Consider the following 15,000-nt stretch of genomic DNA (forward strand, 5'->3'; position numbering starts at 1 on the left):
CATTTTCTTCCACAGGAGAGTCATCTGGTGTTTTAATTTGGACGCCTACTGGAGCCATCCTGTCCTGTTTCTGTAAATGTTTTGATATTGTTTGTTGTTTTCAGGGCATTCGGTAGATATTTCTCTCCTTTGATGATTGTAGATTTGTTTGTTTCGTCCCTTTAAAAAAAAAAATTTGAGTATGTCTGAGCAGGCGGACTGCGTGCCCCTTGTTGTTCGCTCATCCGTGCGCTCAATACTTTTCGCCTCCTTCTCCAACTGGCTGGTTCAGTCACTCAGATGTGGTACAGCAGGGCAGGCCTAAGTGAAGAGGAGCCACTGGGATGGGTTGTTTGTGGCACTCACGACAGCCACCAGGGCGGTCAGTAATCAGTGCTGGGCAGGTACCAATAGGCCGTGCCTGCACAGCTTGGTGGTGTGATGTCAAGTGCACAGTGCAGGTAGGCAGGATGCAGCGGGGAGATGGTTATATGTGGAGCTAAGCTGGATATGGGGGAGAGGAGAGAGGAACAGGCGCCAAAAAACATACAAACAAACAAACAAGAATGCTAGGGGAGCTTGCCGTTGGAATGGAGAGATGAGAGACTATGAAATGGAGAAAAACAGAAGGGGGAGGAGGAAGAAAAGAAAAGAGTGAACAAGTAAAAATCAGAAAGTTTAAAGAACCGCAAAGTTCCCAGGGATCCCACCAATGCAGCTATGAGGTCTGGGGAAGTCGCTCTCAGGTTTCACAGCACAGCCTGGCCAGAAGGCGCAGAGGCATACAACGTCTGGTATTCAGGGATCAGAAAGAGAAGGAAGAGATAGAGAGACAAGAAATTGAGCAATGAAGAAAGACAAAAGGGAAAAAGAGGGAAAAGAAAACAAAACAAATAAAAAAAAAAAAAGGAACAAGAAATGCCCCCCAGAAAAACAGAAAACAGAAAAAAGAAAAAAAAAAACCAACGAAAAAATAAATGCATTCAGGGATCCCTCTGCACGTCTGTGGAAGCCGAAGGGGAATCTCCCTGGCACGCAGCTCTGCCTGGCCAGAAAGGGCTCCCAACTAAAAAAAAGGAAAAGAAAACAGACAAACAATTTAAAATGAACAAACGAACAAAAGCCCTGGGATCCCACCAGCACGGTAGCCCAGACCGGGAAGCAGCTCCACGCTCGAATGGAGCTCCATAGCCCCTCAGGAAAAAGCAAAGATGGCGCACGGAGCCAGGCACTCAAGCGAAAGGAAGGGGAGGCGGCGAGAAGCAAGCAAGAAATCCAAAGAAGCAGGAAAAAAAAAAAAAAAGCAACACCAGCAGCCAACAAATGGCACTCAGAGAGCCAGCCAGTGTGGGCTGGTGTTTCTGGACAAGAGACTGTGTCCGTGGGAAGCAGAGGAGGCCAAGTGTGAGTGAAGAAGGGTGGAGAGTGGGAAAGCGTATATCACAAATTGCCGGCGCTGTGGAGCCCCTCAGGAAGGAGCAAAGATGGCGCACGGAGCGAGGTACTCGAGCGAAAGGAGGGGGAGGTGGCGAGAGGCAAGCGAGAAACCAAAAGAAGCAGAAAAGAAAAAAAAGCAACACTAGCAGCCAACAAATGGCACCCAGAGAGCCGCCAGCTTGGGCGTGCAGAATCCAAGCAGCCGGCGCCTCCCAGTCAAGAGACCGCGGCCACAGGAAGCAGAGGAGCTTGAGCCGGGGCGAAGAGGGGTGGGGGGTGGGAAAGCGCACACCGCAAATTACCGGCTGTTTTGTCTCCCATTGGATGCTTCGTGAGGCTGCTCTCTCGTACCCCCGTTTGCTGGTCTCCGATAGGTGTCCAAGATGGTGGATCCGCGCTGCGTTAGCTGGTAGGGGACCTCTGCATGAATCTCTCCTCGCTCTCCGTTCTCTTTCAGTATTCTCACTCCATTTGGTGCTCGGCTGAGTTCTTTATCCTTCATTTGATCTTCTAGGGTTTCAGGATTGTTGATTCTCTGTTTGGCTTAGTTTTTCGGATCTTTGCTGTGGAGGGACGGCGTGGTGCTTCTGTCTAGAGCGCTGTCTTGCCGGAACCTCTGTTGTATTGTTTTAGAGTCCCTGTTATACTGTTTCAGTTAACGTGCTCAGCTGAAAGGTTGGAGGTTCTGAGATTCCAGAGGTGCCTTGGAAGAAAGGCCCGGTGATCTACGTATGAAAAATAAGCCATTAAAAACCCTGTGGAGCACAGTTCTACTCTGACATACGTGGGTCGCCATGAGTCGGAGTCGACTTGCCAGCAAATATTTTGGGGAGAAAGTCAAAATTTAATTTTACTGATTTTCTACGTTTGTTTGTCATTAAGTTCCTGTGCTAATGGGACCTTCCTGCGCCTCCTTCATCACTGGCTTCTTGACTTCTCACTTCTGTCCTTTGCCTTCTCCGCCCACTGGGGCTGTAGCTGCCTCTGATGATCACAGAAGAAGGTCCTGCATTGCCTGCCTAGTCAGTTCACATAGCAGACGGAAGAATTATTAACTAGGGAGCTCTCTGGAAGTTCAGCAAAGCTTCCGATTCCCCACATGTCTTTCAAAGGCATATATTGTTTCAGGTACCTGTAAAAATAATAGCCATGGATGATTTGTAGATAAATATTAATGCCGCCTCTATGTTGAACCAAGGCATAAATTGAATAGCTTTATCTACATAAGGCCCCGAACAGGTTTAATAGAAACTTCCTCCCGAGTCATACATTATTTACTATTGATTTTCAATAAAAATTCACATCAGTGAAGGTAATTAATGCTTTTGATACCTTTCACTTACAAACATTAGAAGTTTTGAGAGATATTTGAATTCTGACTACTAAGCTTCCTCCAGTTCTCTCTCTGTTCACTTTGAAATCCCTAGCAATAATTGTTTTTTAAAGAAGGGAATTGCCATTTTGAAAACATGTATCGATGATGAGAAAAGTCCCCGCTCCCAACCAACCCCAATAGTATCTCAGAATGTCAGAGCTGAGAGGGATCACAGGTTAGCCATCCCCAGCCCCTCGTTTTCCGGGCAACATAAGTCGAGTTCACTCGATGGCAACTAGTTTGGCCTTTTTTTTTAAAAAAAAAGCAAGTGATTGGCCTGAGACCACTCAGGGAGTTCACAATAATTAAGGAGTAAGATGCCATGGCAACAGGTGCCGTGACTACAGGTTGTGAGTACGGGTGCAGCAGGTTGGAGACAGAAAAATGAAGTCCAAGCTGTTTCTTTTAAAGCACCAGAATATCAAATAACAAGGCTAACCTGTAATGAAAACTGCCAACTGTGTCAAGCCAAATGGAGAGTTAGGAGCCAACTATTTCCAAAGAAGCAACTTAACAAAAGGCACACCTGGCTCTTCCTCTGTACTGAATTCAGACATGCCACTCCGCGCATGCGTGAGTGGAGTGTGTGTGTTTAAAGAGAGCCACCACCAAAGAGAAAGAAAGCAAGCAGGTAGAGACATAGGACAAGCTGTTGATTTTTCAGCAGCTTCTGATGCTTTTTATAAAACTGTAATGGAAATGTGAGTCTTTTATTATATTACCACCAGTCCGTTTTAATAGAAAGAGATCAGATTTTCCATTTCACTGCCTTTGGGTGGCCTCTGGGAAATCTGCCATTCACATAAACATGTTAGTGACATCAGTAATAAAGCCTCTACTATTTATTCAGTTGGGCAGAATGTATATTTCTCTGTGAGGCCAATGTCATTCTAAGCACTAGTGAGTCACAGTCTAAATCCCAGGAAAAGGAGCACACAGTCCCTGCCCCAGAAGACCTTAACATTCAGTTTGCAGGGAGTAACCTGGAAGGGGAGCAAATACAATATATGCCAGAATCAAGAGTCTAAACGATTTTGATGAGCTAGATTCTGAAGCCAACTTAGAGATACAAAAATATGTGAAGTCCTGTTCTTGGGTATAAAAGAGAGAAAAAAAAAATCACAATACATAAAAGGAGAGACCTGACATAAAAAAGATTTTGGGGAAGCTTTTAAGGTTTAAATCATAACTTAGATGATATTTGTGGTCTAATTAATATAGATTAAGTCTAGAATGGGAGTCTCTGGGTGGTGTAAAGGGTTAACATGCTTGGCTGCTAACCAAAAGATTGGGGGTTGGAGTCTACCCAGAGGAAGGCACTTCTAGAATAAAGGCCTGGAAATCTACTTCAGAAAAACCAGTCATTGAAAACCCTATGGAGCGCAGTTCTACTCTGACGCACAGGGAGTCAACATGAGTCAGAACTGACTCAATGGCAAGGGGTGATTAAGTCTAGGATGGTCTTAGACTGTAGTTATACAAGTATGGTTTACAAATTCTAGTGGGAATCAAAGCACTGGGCTCTGTACCTGGAACATGCGGTGAAGTTTGTCTGTTAGCTTCAAAACATAGGAAGGATGTTGACAAATTCCATGTAGTCGTGTAAGGACATATCATGTAGATGATGGAAGATATTGGAAGTAACGGGAGGTGTTTTGACCTGAAAAAAGAAGACAAAAGGGATAGAGCTGGGTGGAAGATGGGGTGAATAATCCATAGAGAGCAACTGTAAATGTTCCCAAAACTTGGAAATGAGATAATTTTTATTTATTTATTTTATTTCTTCACTTTTTTTAATTGTACTTTAGATGAAGGTTTACAGAGCAAATTAGTTTCTCATTAAACAATTAATACACATATTGTTTTGTGACATTGGTTGCCAACTTCACGCCATGTCAATATTTTCCCCTTTTCGACTTTGGGTTCCCCGTTACCAGCTTTCCTGTCCCCTCCTGCCTTGTTGTCCTTGCCCCCAGGCTGGTGTGCCATTTAATCTCCTTTTGTTTTATGGATCTGTCTAATCTTTGGCTGAAGGATGAACTTCAGGAATGACTTCGGTACTGAGTTAAAAGGGTGTCCAGGGGCCATACTCTCAAGATTTCTCCAGTCTCTGTTAGACCAGTAAATCTGGTCTTTTTTTGTGTGTGTGTGAGCTAGAATTTTGTTCTACATTTTTCTCCAGCTCTGCTTGAGACCCTCTACTGTGATCCCTGTCAGAGCAGTCAGTGGTAGTAGCCAGGCACCATTTAGGTGGGCTGGACTCAGTCTGGCAGAGGCTGTGGTAGCTGTGGTCCGTTAGTCCTTTGGACTAATCTTTCCCTTGTGTCTTTGGTTTTCTTCATTCTACGTTGCTTCAGATGGGGTGGGACCAGAGGAGTATCTTAGATGGGCACTCGCAAGCTTTTAAGATCACTCATCAAAGTAGAAAGTGGACATTTTCTTTAAAACTATGTTATGCCAGTTGAGCTAGATATCCCCCGAGACCATGGTTCCCAGCCCTCAGCCCAGTAATTCAGTTCCTCAGGGTGTTTGGATGTGTCTATGGTCAAGTTGTGCTGACTTCTGCAGAATTGTGTACTGTCCTACCCTTCACAAAAGTTACCACTTATCTGTCGTCTAGTTATTGTTTTTCCCTCCCCACTCTTCCTCTCTCTAGTAACCATCAAAGATTGTTTCTTTCTCTGTATAAACCTTTTCAAGAGTTTTTATAATAGTGGTCTCGTACAGTATTTGTCTTTTTGTGATTGACTATTTCATTCAGCATAATGCCCTCCAGATTCATCCATGCTATGCAATGTTTTACAGATTCATCTTTATTCTTTATTGTTGCATAGTATTCCATTGTATGTATGTACCATAGTTTGTTTAACCATTAATCTGTTGATGGGCACTTAGGTTGCTTCCATCGTTTTGCTATTGTGAATAATACTGCAACGAACATGGGTGTGCATATGTCTATTCGTGTAATGGCTCTTCTTTCTCTAGGATATATTCCTAGAAGTGGGATTGCCATTTCTGGCTTTTTAAGGAAGCACCTTATCATTTTCCAAAATGGTTGTACCATTTTACATTCCTACCAGCAGTGCTTAAGAGTTCCAAACTCCCCACAGCCTCTCCAACATTTGTTATTTTCTGTGGGTTTTTTTTTTTTTTTTTTTTGATTCGTGCCGGTAATGTCCGGGTGAGATGGTATCTGATTGTAGTTTTGATTTACATTTCTCTAATGGCTAGCGTGGAGTCCTGGTAGCACAGCGGTTAAGAGTCTGGCTACTAACCAAGAGGTCAGCAGTTTGAATCCATCAGCTGCTCCTTGGAAACCCTATGGGCAGTTCTATTCTGTCCTGTAGGGTCGCTATGAGTCAGAATCGACTTGATGGCAACAGCTGTGTGTGTGTAATGACTAGTGATCACAAGCATTTCCTTATGTGTCTGTCAGCTACCTAAATGTCTTCTTTGGTGACGCCAAAAAAAAACCAAACCCGTTGCCGTTGAGTCGATTCCGACTCACAGCAACCCTACAGGACAGAGTAGAACTGCCCCATAGAGTTTCCAAGGAGCAGCTGATGGATTTGAACTGCCAGTCTTTCGGTTAGCAGCCGAACTCTTAACCACTACACCACCAGGGTTTCCTTCTTTGGTGAAGTATCTGTTCATACCCTTTGCCCATTTTTTAATTGGATTATTTGTCTTTTAGTTGTAAAGGTGTTTGGGTTTTCCTATAGATTTACGAGATTAGAACTTGGCCAGATTTGTCACAGCCAAAATTTTTTTTTTTTTCCAGTCTTTAGGTTCTCTTTTTACTCTTTTGATGAGCATAAGTGTTTAACTTTTAGAAGATCTCAGTTATCTAGCTTATCTTCTGGTGTTCGTGTATTATGGTTTGTACCTTGTTTACGCCGTGTATTAAGGCCTCTAGCATTGATTCTATTTTTTCTTTTATGATCTTTATAGTTTTTGGTTTTATATTTAGGTCTTTGATCCATTTTGAATTAGTTTTTGCGTATGGTGTGATGTATGAGTCCTGTTTCATTTTTTTACAAATGGACATCCAGTTTTGCCAGAATCATTTGTTAAAAAGACTGTCTTTTCCCCTTTTAATGGACTTTGTGCCTTTGTGGAAGATCAGGTGACTATAGGTGGGTGGATTTACATCTGAGTTCTTGATTCTGTTCCATTGATTAATGTGTCTGTCACTGTACAAGTACCAGGATGTTTTGACTATAGTAGCTGTATAGTAGGTTCTGAGGTCAGGTAGTGCGAGTTCTCCTACTTTATTCTTTTTCTTCAACAGTGCTTTACTTATCCAGGGCCTCTTTCCTTTTCATATAAATTTAGTGATTTGTTTTTCCATCTCATTAAAGAATGCTGTTGGTATTTGAATTGGAATTGCATTGTATTTGTAGATTGCTTTGGGTATGATTGACATTATTACTATGTTGAGTCTACCTATCCATGAGCATTGTATATTTTTCCATTTATGTAGGTCTTGTTTGGTTTATTGCAGTAGTGTTTTGTAGTTTTCTTTGTATAGATCTTTTATGTCCCTGGTTAGATTTATTCCTAAGTATTTTATTTTTTTAGGAACTATTACAAATGGGATTGCTTTCCTGATTTCCTTTTCTCTTTATTGATGTATAGGAATCCAACTGATTTTTCTATGTTGATCTTGTATTCCGCTACTCTGCTGAATCTTTCTATTAGTTCCACTAGTTTTCTTGTGGAGTCTTTTGGGTTCTGTATGTATACTATCATATCATCCTCGAATAGGGACAGTTTTACTTCTTCCTTACCAATTTGGATGTCCTTTATTTCTTTTTCTTGCCTTATTGCTCTAGCTAGGACTTCCAGCACAATGTTAAACAGGAGTTGTGATAAGGGGCATCCTTGTCTTATTCCTGTTCTCAGGGGGGATGTTTTTAGCCTCTCTCCATTAAGAATGATGTTAGCTGTTTGTTTTGTATAGATGCCCTTTATTATGTTGAGGAATTTCCCTTCTATATCTATTTTATTGAGAGTTTTTATCAGGAGTGGGTGTTGGACTTTATCAAATGCCTTTTCTGTGTCAATTGAGATGATCATGTGATTCTTTTGTTTTGTTTTATTTATGTGCTGGATTACTTTGATTGATTTTCTAACGTTGAACATTCCATGTGTACCTGGTATGAATCCTACTTGGTCATGGTTTATAATTTTTTTATATGGTAACGAATTTTACTGGCTAGAATTTTGTTAAGAATGTTTGCATCTTATTTTCATGAGAGATATTGGTCTGTAATTTTCTTTTTTGTAGTGCCTTTGCCTGGTTTTTGTATTAGTGTTATGCCGGCTTCATAGAATGAATTTGGAGGTATCCCTTCCTTACCTATGTTTTGAAAGAGTTTGAATTGTACTGGTACAATTTCTTCTCTGAATGTTTGGTGGAATTCTCCCCTGAAGCCTTCTGGGCCAGGGCTTTATTTTCTGTTGAAAGTTTTTGTTTATTATTATTACCTTTTCAATCTCTTCTTTTGTTATGGGTCTGTTCAGATTTTTGATCTGTTTGTGTTAGTTTAGGTAGATAGTGTGTTTCTAGAAATTTGTCCATTTCCTCTAGGTTTTCAAATTTTTCAGAGTATAGCTTTTCATAGTACTCTCTTATGGTCCTTTTGATTTCAGTTGGGTCTGTTGTAATGTCCCCTATTTCATTTCTTATTTGGGTTATTTGCATCCTCTCCTATCTTTCTTTTGTCAGTTTGGCCAACGGTTTGTCGATTTTGTTGATCCTTTCCAAGAACCGACTTTTGGTTTTGTTGATTCTTTCTATGGTTTTTCTATTCTCTATTTCATTTATTTCTGCTCTGATCTTTATTATTTCCTTTCTTCTGCTGACTGTGAGCTTCTTTTGCTGTTCTCTTTCTATTTGTTCAAATTGTGTAGCTAATGTTTTGATTTTGTGCCTTTCTTCTTTTTTGATTCGTGTGTCTACTGCTATAAATTGACCTCTGAGCACTGCCTTTGCTGTGTCACAGAGGTTTTATATGATGTGTTTTCATTCTTGTTTGATTCTAGGAATTTTTTTATTCCATCTTGGTTTCTTCTATTACCCAGTGGTTTTTAAGCAAGGTGTTATTCGGTTTCCATGTATTTGATTTTTTTCCTTGCTCTTCCTGTTATTAATTTCTACTTTTATGGTATTGTGATCAGAGACAATGCTTTGTATTATCTCAATGTTTTGAATTTTGTTGAGGTTTGCTTTGTGGTCTAAGATGTGTTCTATTATGGACAATGTTCCATGTATGTTGGAAAAGAATGTGTACTTTGCAGCTGTTGGGTGGAGTGTTCTGTATATGTCTATGAGGTCCAGTTGGCTGATTGTGGCCTTTAGATTGTCCGTATCTTTGTTCAGTTTCTTTCTAGATGTTCTGTCCTTTACCGAGAGTGGTGTGTTGAGGTCTCCTACTATTATTGTGGAACTGTCAATTTCTCTTTTCAGTGCTGTTAGAATTTGTTTTATGTATTTTGGAGCCCTGTCATTGGGTGCATATTTATGATGGTTATATCCTCATAGTGGATTGTCCCTTTAATCTTTATATAGTGTCGTTCCTTGTCTTTTGTGGTGGTTTTGTTTTAAAGTCTGTTTTATCTGAGATTAGTATTGTCACTCTGGCTCTTTTTTGGTAGCTGTTTGCTTGATATATTTTTTCCATCCTTTGACTTTTAATGTATTTATGTCTTTGTTTCTAAGGTGTGTCTCTTGTAGACAGCATATTGATGGGTTCTGCTTTTTTATCCATTCTGTCACTCTCTGTCTCTTTATGGTGCATTTAAGCCATTTAATTTCAGTGTGATTATTGATAGGTGTGAGTTTGTCACCGTCATTTCATAGTGCTTTTTTTGTGGTTTTATTTGGTCCCCTTACTATCCTGTGCTGAATTCCTTTTGTTTGTGTAATTTTTTTTTGTTGATTTCTTTTGTTTCTGTAGATTTTGTGTTTACTGAGGCTTCATGTTTTCCTTCTTTATTTCGATGAGTAGGTTTGCTAACTTTCTTTGTGGTTACCTTGATATTTACCCCTATCTTCCTAAGTTTAAACCAGTCTTTTATTACTTGATATTGCCTTGACTTCCTCTCCATTTGAAAGTTTTATACCTTGGCCATTTATTCCCTCTTTTGTCATTCTGACATTGTTATCATTAAAGATTGAGCTCTTGGTTCCCTGTTGTAAATATTTTAGTTTTATTTTATCCTTGAGAATTCATTACCTAGGTTGGTGTCTGGCTGATGCTGTCTTATGTCCTAGATTCAGATTGCTGTCTGATGTTGTTGATTCTTTAACTGAAGGACTCCCTTTAACAATTCTTGTAAGTTTGATTTGGTTTTTAACAAATTCCCTTAATTTCTGTTTATCTGGAAAGGTCCTAATTTTGCCATTATATTTGGGTGAGAGTTTTTCAGGATATATTATTTTTGGTTGGTGGAAATGGGATGATTTTTAAATTAAGAAAAATGAGGAATGGATTTCTATACAGTACAGTGTAAGGATTGAAGACCCAGGCCTTTGGAACCAACTCTCTGAGATTAAAATTAAACTGCCACCTGATAACTATGTGGGAAAATTATATAATCTCTCTGTGGTTTGGTTTCCTTGTCTACAAAATGGGATAATCATAATTCTGACCTTACAGTGGTATTGTGGGGATTATCTGAGCTAATTCAGGTAAAGACTTTACAACAATGCCTGGTACCTGGTATGCTAGTTGTTGTTGTTATTAACTGCAAAAATGAAAAAACCAAACCCATTGCCGTCAAATAGATTCTGACTCATAGCGACTCTACGGGACAGAGTAGAACTGTCCCTTAGGGTTTCTAAGGAGTGGCTGGTGGATTCAAACTGCTGACCTTCTGGTTAGTAGCCATAGCTCTTAACCACTGCACCACCAGGGCTCCATGTGCAGAAAACAAGAGCAGTAAAATCAGTTGCTGTTGAGTCAACCTGACTCATGATGATGCCATGTGTTTCAGGGTATAACTGTGCTCTATGGGATTTTCAATGGTTGATTTTTTGGAAGCAGATCTCCAGGACTTTCTTCTGAGGCATCTCTGGGGGGACTCAAACCTCCAGCCTTTCAGTTAGCAGCTAAGTGCATTAATTGTTTACATCACCAAGGAACTCTGCAAAAATAAGAAGGTTAAGGAAACAACATGTAGATGGGTAGGGAGAGGACTGGAGGAAGTTCACAGATGTATTATAACAAAAGGCTGCCACTTTCTCATTATGTTTAATGTCGAAAGAAAGGGTCCCTTTGGATTTCAGGAAAAGGAAGTGTAGACATAGAGTAGGTTGAGATTGTTGGTCTCCCAACCCTTTCCAGGGTTAGAGAACTTAAACATGGTTGTAGTTGGAGATGGGCTGTATTTGGATTCTGGATAGAGTGTCCTTCACAACTCTCAGATTCTTTCTTATTTTTTTATGACTCCATGCTCACCAAGAAAACTGTTAACTATTAATTTGACCTCCTGGCTACCTTGAAACTTGCCTGACCCAGAAAATGAAGACTGATGAAGATGTTCTGGTAACTGGAAAGGGGAAGAGGGTCAGCATTTGTTTTAGCTGAAGTTCCCTGGAAATCAGAGTGTGAGGAAAAAGCTCATATGTTATTGCTTTACTAGGGAGTGCAATTCCAGGTAGGGAGTGAGTGTCTTGGGGAGTAAGTCAGAGAAGGAGGCAGGGTCAACACAAGGTTGTCTTACTGACTTATCTGCTGCCAAGTGCCACTGTATATTCTGAGGGACCAAGGACCCCAGGGATAAAAGGATGTTACTGTGAGAAGCCTTATAAATGTGTCTCAGGACAGTGGAAGGGAGAAAGAAGGAAAGACTTATCCTGGATCCAACTCCTATTTTTCAAAGATTTGCCCTATGATGGTGTTACCTCTCCCACACCTCAGGGTTGCTCATAGGTGACCCCTAAGAATGACTCTGCACCCTTTTGTCCCTCAAACTCAATGAAGATGGCCCAGGATGGAGAGGAGCTGTCAGAGGCAAGAAGAAGGCACTACCGGGTTGCTCCTGTGTGAAATTAGAGCCCATGGAGAGCTGGTTGCTGCAGTAATCACTGGAGCATGAACAGGTGAGGTTTCAGGGGAGGAGTCTGGTACAGAGAGTGAGGAAAGGCAGCTGACATAGACCGGGTTCCCAAATTTCTCCAGGCACTTCACAGCAATATCTAATGCAACCCTCACACCAACCACAGGCATTGCCAAGGCTCAGAGAAGATAGTTAACTTGCACAAAATCACAAAGTAAGAAACACAGGGGCCATGTCTGGACCTGAGTCTGATTCTAACCTCATACTTTTGTATTGAGAAACTGGAATCCTTCTCTACTCGTCAATCTTTTTGTATTTGTTTGAAGGAAGCCGAGTCAATTTTGAGTCCACTCGCTAAATGGAGTTTCTGAACCTACAAAGCTGAGGACCAGTATCTGGGATAGATTGACCCTATCAGGGACCTCTCTCCTGGGTGGCTTCTCTCTGTGGTATCTCTGCTATGTCTCTCTCAATCAGTCTTCAAATATTTGCAAGGCTGTTGGGAGACCTGTTTTGAGTTACTCCGGAGGGTGTACATTACTGGGAGCTAATTTCAGCCCTGTATACAGTTTCATAACCATAGGTTGCCTAACGAGTTGAAACTTTCTGGTGTTCAGATACCTGGGTGGACCAGGGCAGCACTAGTTTCCATGAGCAGAAAGAGCTTGTTAAATTGTAACTCTAAACGTTAAGAGTTAAGGAAAACCATATTCTATTGTCTGCCGCGGGCTCAGGTAGAAGCTGCAAACTGTGAATAGAGCTAATTTCACTCAGGGAAGAAAAGAGCTGAGTTGCTATGCTTCATTGCCCTTTGATTCTTCCATCCTTCTTTCTTTTCTTCTATCTCCCCTCTCCAGTCCTTTCTTCCATCCAGGGGCAGATTATCCAATAGGCAAGGTAAGCACAGTGCTTACCTTTCTTACCAGGTCATCTACAGTGAAGAATTCCACATTTTTTCACCACATCAAAGATTCTGCTTCTAGGTATGGCTGGTATTTGTCTCTCTCCCAAGCCCACAGCGCATTCCTATAGGATCAAAGCCTCTTTTCAAATTTACAATCCCCGACAGGCAGATGACCCAGTAAGCAAGGTAAGCACGGGCTTACTTGTGCTTACTTACTAACCTGCAGGGAACAGTTTCACTATAGATGATCCGGTAGCAGCTAGCCACTGCATATGGGGTGGATAAAACTCAGTAAATTTCCCATTGTTGCATCACTTTAACAGGATACTAAATCCCAGGAAAGTACAACAAATTGGGCCAACTTAGGTCACTTGCTCCACTGCCTTGGATGTACAAGAGCTAGTGAAAGGAAAGATCTAATAGAACAGACCTTTCCTTTACTACAGACACCTAGCTGCAGGGACATTTCAGCTTCTATGGTGGGAAGGCAGGGCACTTTCATGGCACTCAGTGTAGGGTGTTGGGAGGTAAATCCCAAAGGAAATCAAGGTACAGTTATGAAAAGTATTCTTTATGCTCCTCTCCCCCCTTCTCTCACTGTGCTCACTTTACCTTACTCCAGGAAGTCTTTAAGGTAGCCTCCTAGAGCCAGTTTCTCCAGGTGGAGGTCTGAGGCAGAGTGTTCTGACATTTCTTTCCAATTGATAATGCCTTATATCATACAGCACCTTGTAACCTGTCATGCACTTGGACATCCGCTGTCTCATTGGATATTTACATGTACTCTGTACGTACGTAATGGCCAGTATTGCTCAGGTAAGGAAACCAAGGCTCAGAGAGAGAGCTAAGGATATTTGTCAAAATCTCACATGAATAAGTGGCAGAGAAACCAGATCTTCTGATACGAATCCAGTTTTCTCTCTGCAACACCATACTGTCTCTTTACTTCCTGCTACAGTTGTCTTGCTGCAGGAGATCCACCCTGCCCTATTGAGTTTTTGATCTTCCACATCAAGCCCTAAACTCACAGAGGGAGTAGAATTCTACCACTGAACCACCAGTGAGTGACTTCTCGTTCCTCTAGGGTTGACGAAATCAAATAAGCCTTTAACTCAGGGACTGCTGTTGATAATCAGCAGAACAGCTGATGATATAGTGACTCTCAAGTATTGCCTCTCTCACCAGGTGTGCAATATGGAGCTTCAAAAGAACTTCTTGGATTACTGATCATATTTCCATAGTGATTAGCCACCTTGTTGAAAAACATCATAGTAAACTTGGTGATGCCACTACCAAGATTTTACAAAACAAATAGTAATATCACATTTAAAGGAGCCCTTGGTCAGCCCAAAGGATGCTGGGCTTATAGTGTGAGTCATATTACGTATTGTAATCTTATCCTTACCAGTTTAACCTCTTGCTCCCCTCTAAATGGTATACTTTTAACAGGGGTTGGGCATGTGCATCTATAAATAAAGAAGTCTTCTAGAAGGAACTTTGAGATACCAGCTAATGAAACAAATCCCCTTTTGTCAGCTGATTATCCACTTGTGTATCGAACATCACAATGTCTCTTTGGCTTTGACCTCTACTGCAGCCAATTTTTCTTCCTAACAAGCTGCCTCAAAGAATAAATGTGCATTTCACCCAATTCTGAAGCCTGGTATTTCAGAGCATAAAGTCAATCCAGATGGATTGCTCCTCAGTTTTTCCATGATGTGCGGTAACACATCCAGCAGGAGAATTTGTCACCCGCATGCTCACGGTCCAGAAATAGCTGGGGTGCGCCTGGCCTTGGCTGGCTCTACATTGTGTGTGCACAGATGCTTTCCTCGGGAATATGCTCCACCAGAGCACAGACCTGGGGAGATGTACTTGGGAATGCACTGAAAAATTCTTGGCACAGTCGCAGTTTTCTTTCTTCCAGGGCAATGCTTAGCACTTAGTGCTTTTAGAACAATGAGGAATGCTCATTGATTCTGACATGGGAAGCACAAAGGGCCCCAACATGTAGAGGTGTAATAACATCACCAATGAAACAGGTGTCTGCACAGCACAGATCATAAAAACAAAGGCTGATCTGAAGGACAGGTCGGGGTTTGCTTTCAAGTCAATAAAATAGTCTCTTATTTCTCCATTTGCACCTGCCATATAAATAATGTTCATTGGTATGTTGTTGTTAGGTGTCGTTGAACCGTTTCCATCTCATAGCGACACTATGCACAACAGAATGAAACAC

The sequence above is a fragment of the Trichechus manatus genome, unplaced genomic scaffold, assembly GCF_000243295.1.
Source record: "Trichechus manatus latirostris isolate Lorelei unplaced genomic scaffold, TriManLat1.0 scaffold00019, whole genome shotgun sequence".
Classification (NCBI taxonomy): Eukaryota; Metazoa; Chordata; class Mammalia; order Sirenia; family Trichechidae; genus Trichechus; species Trichechus manatus.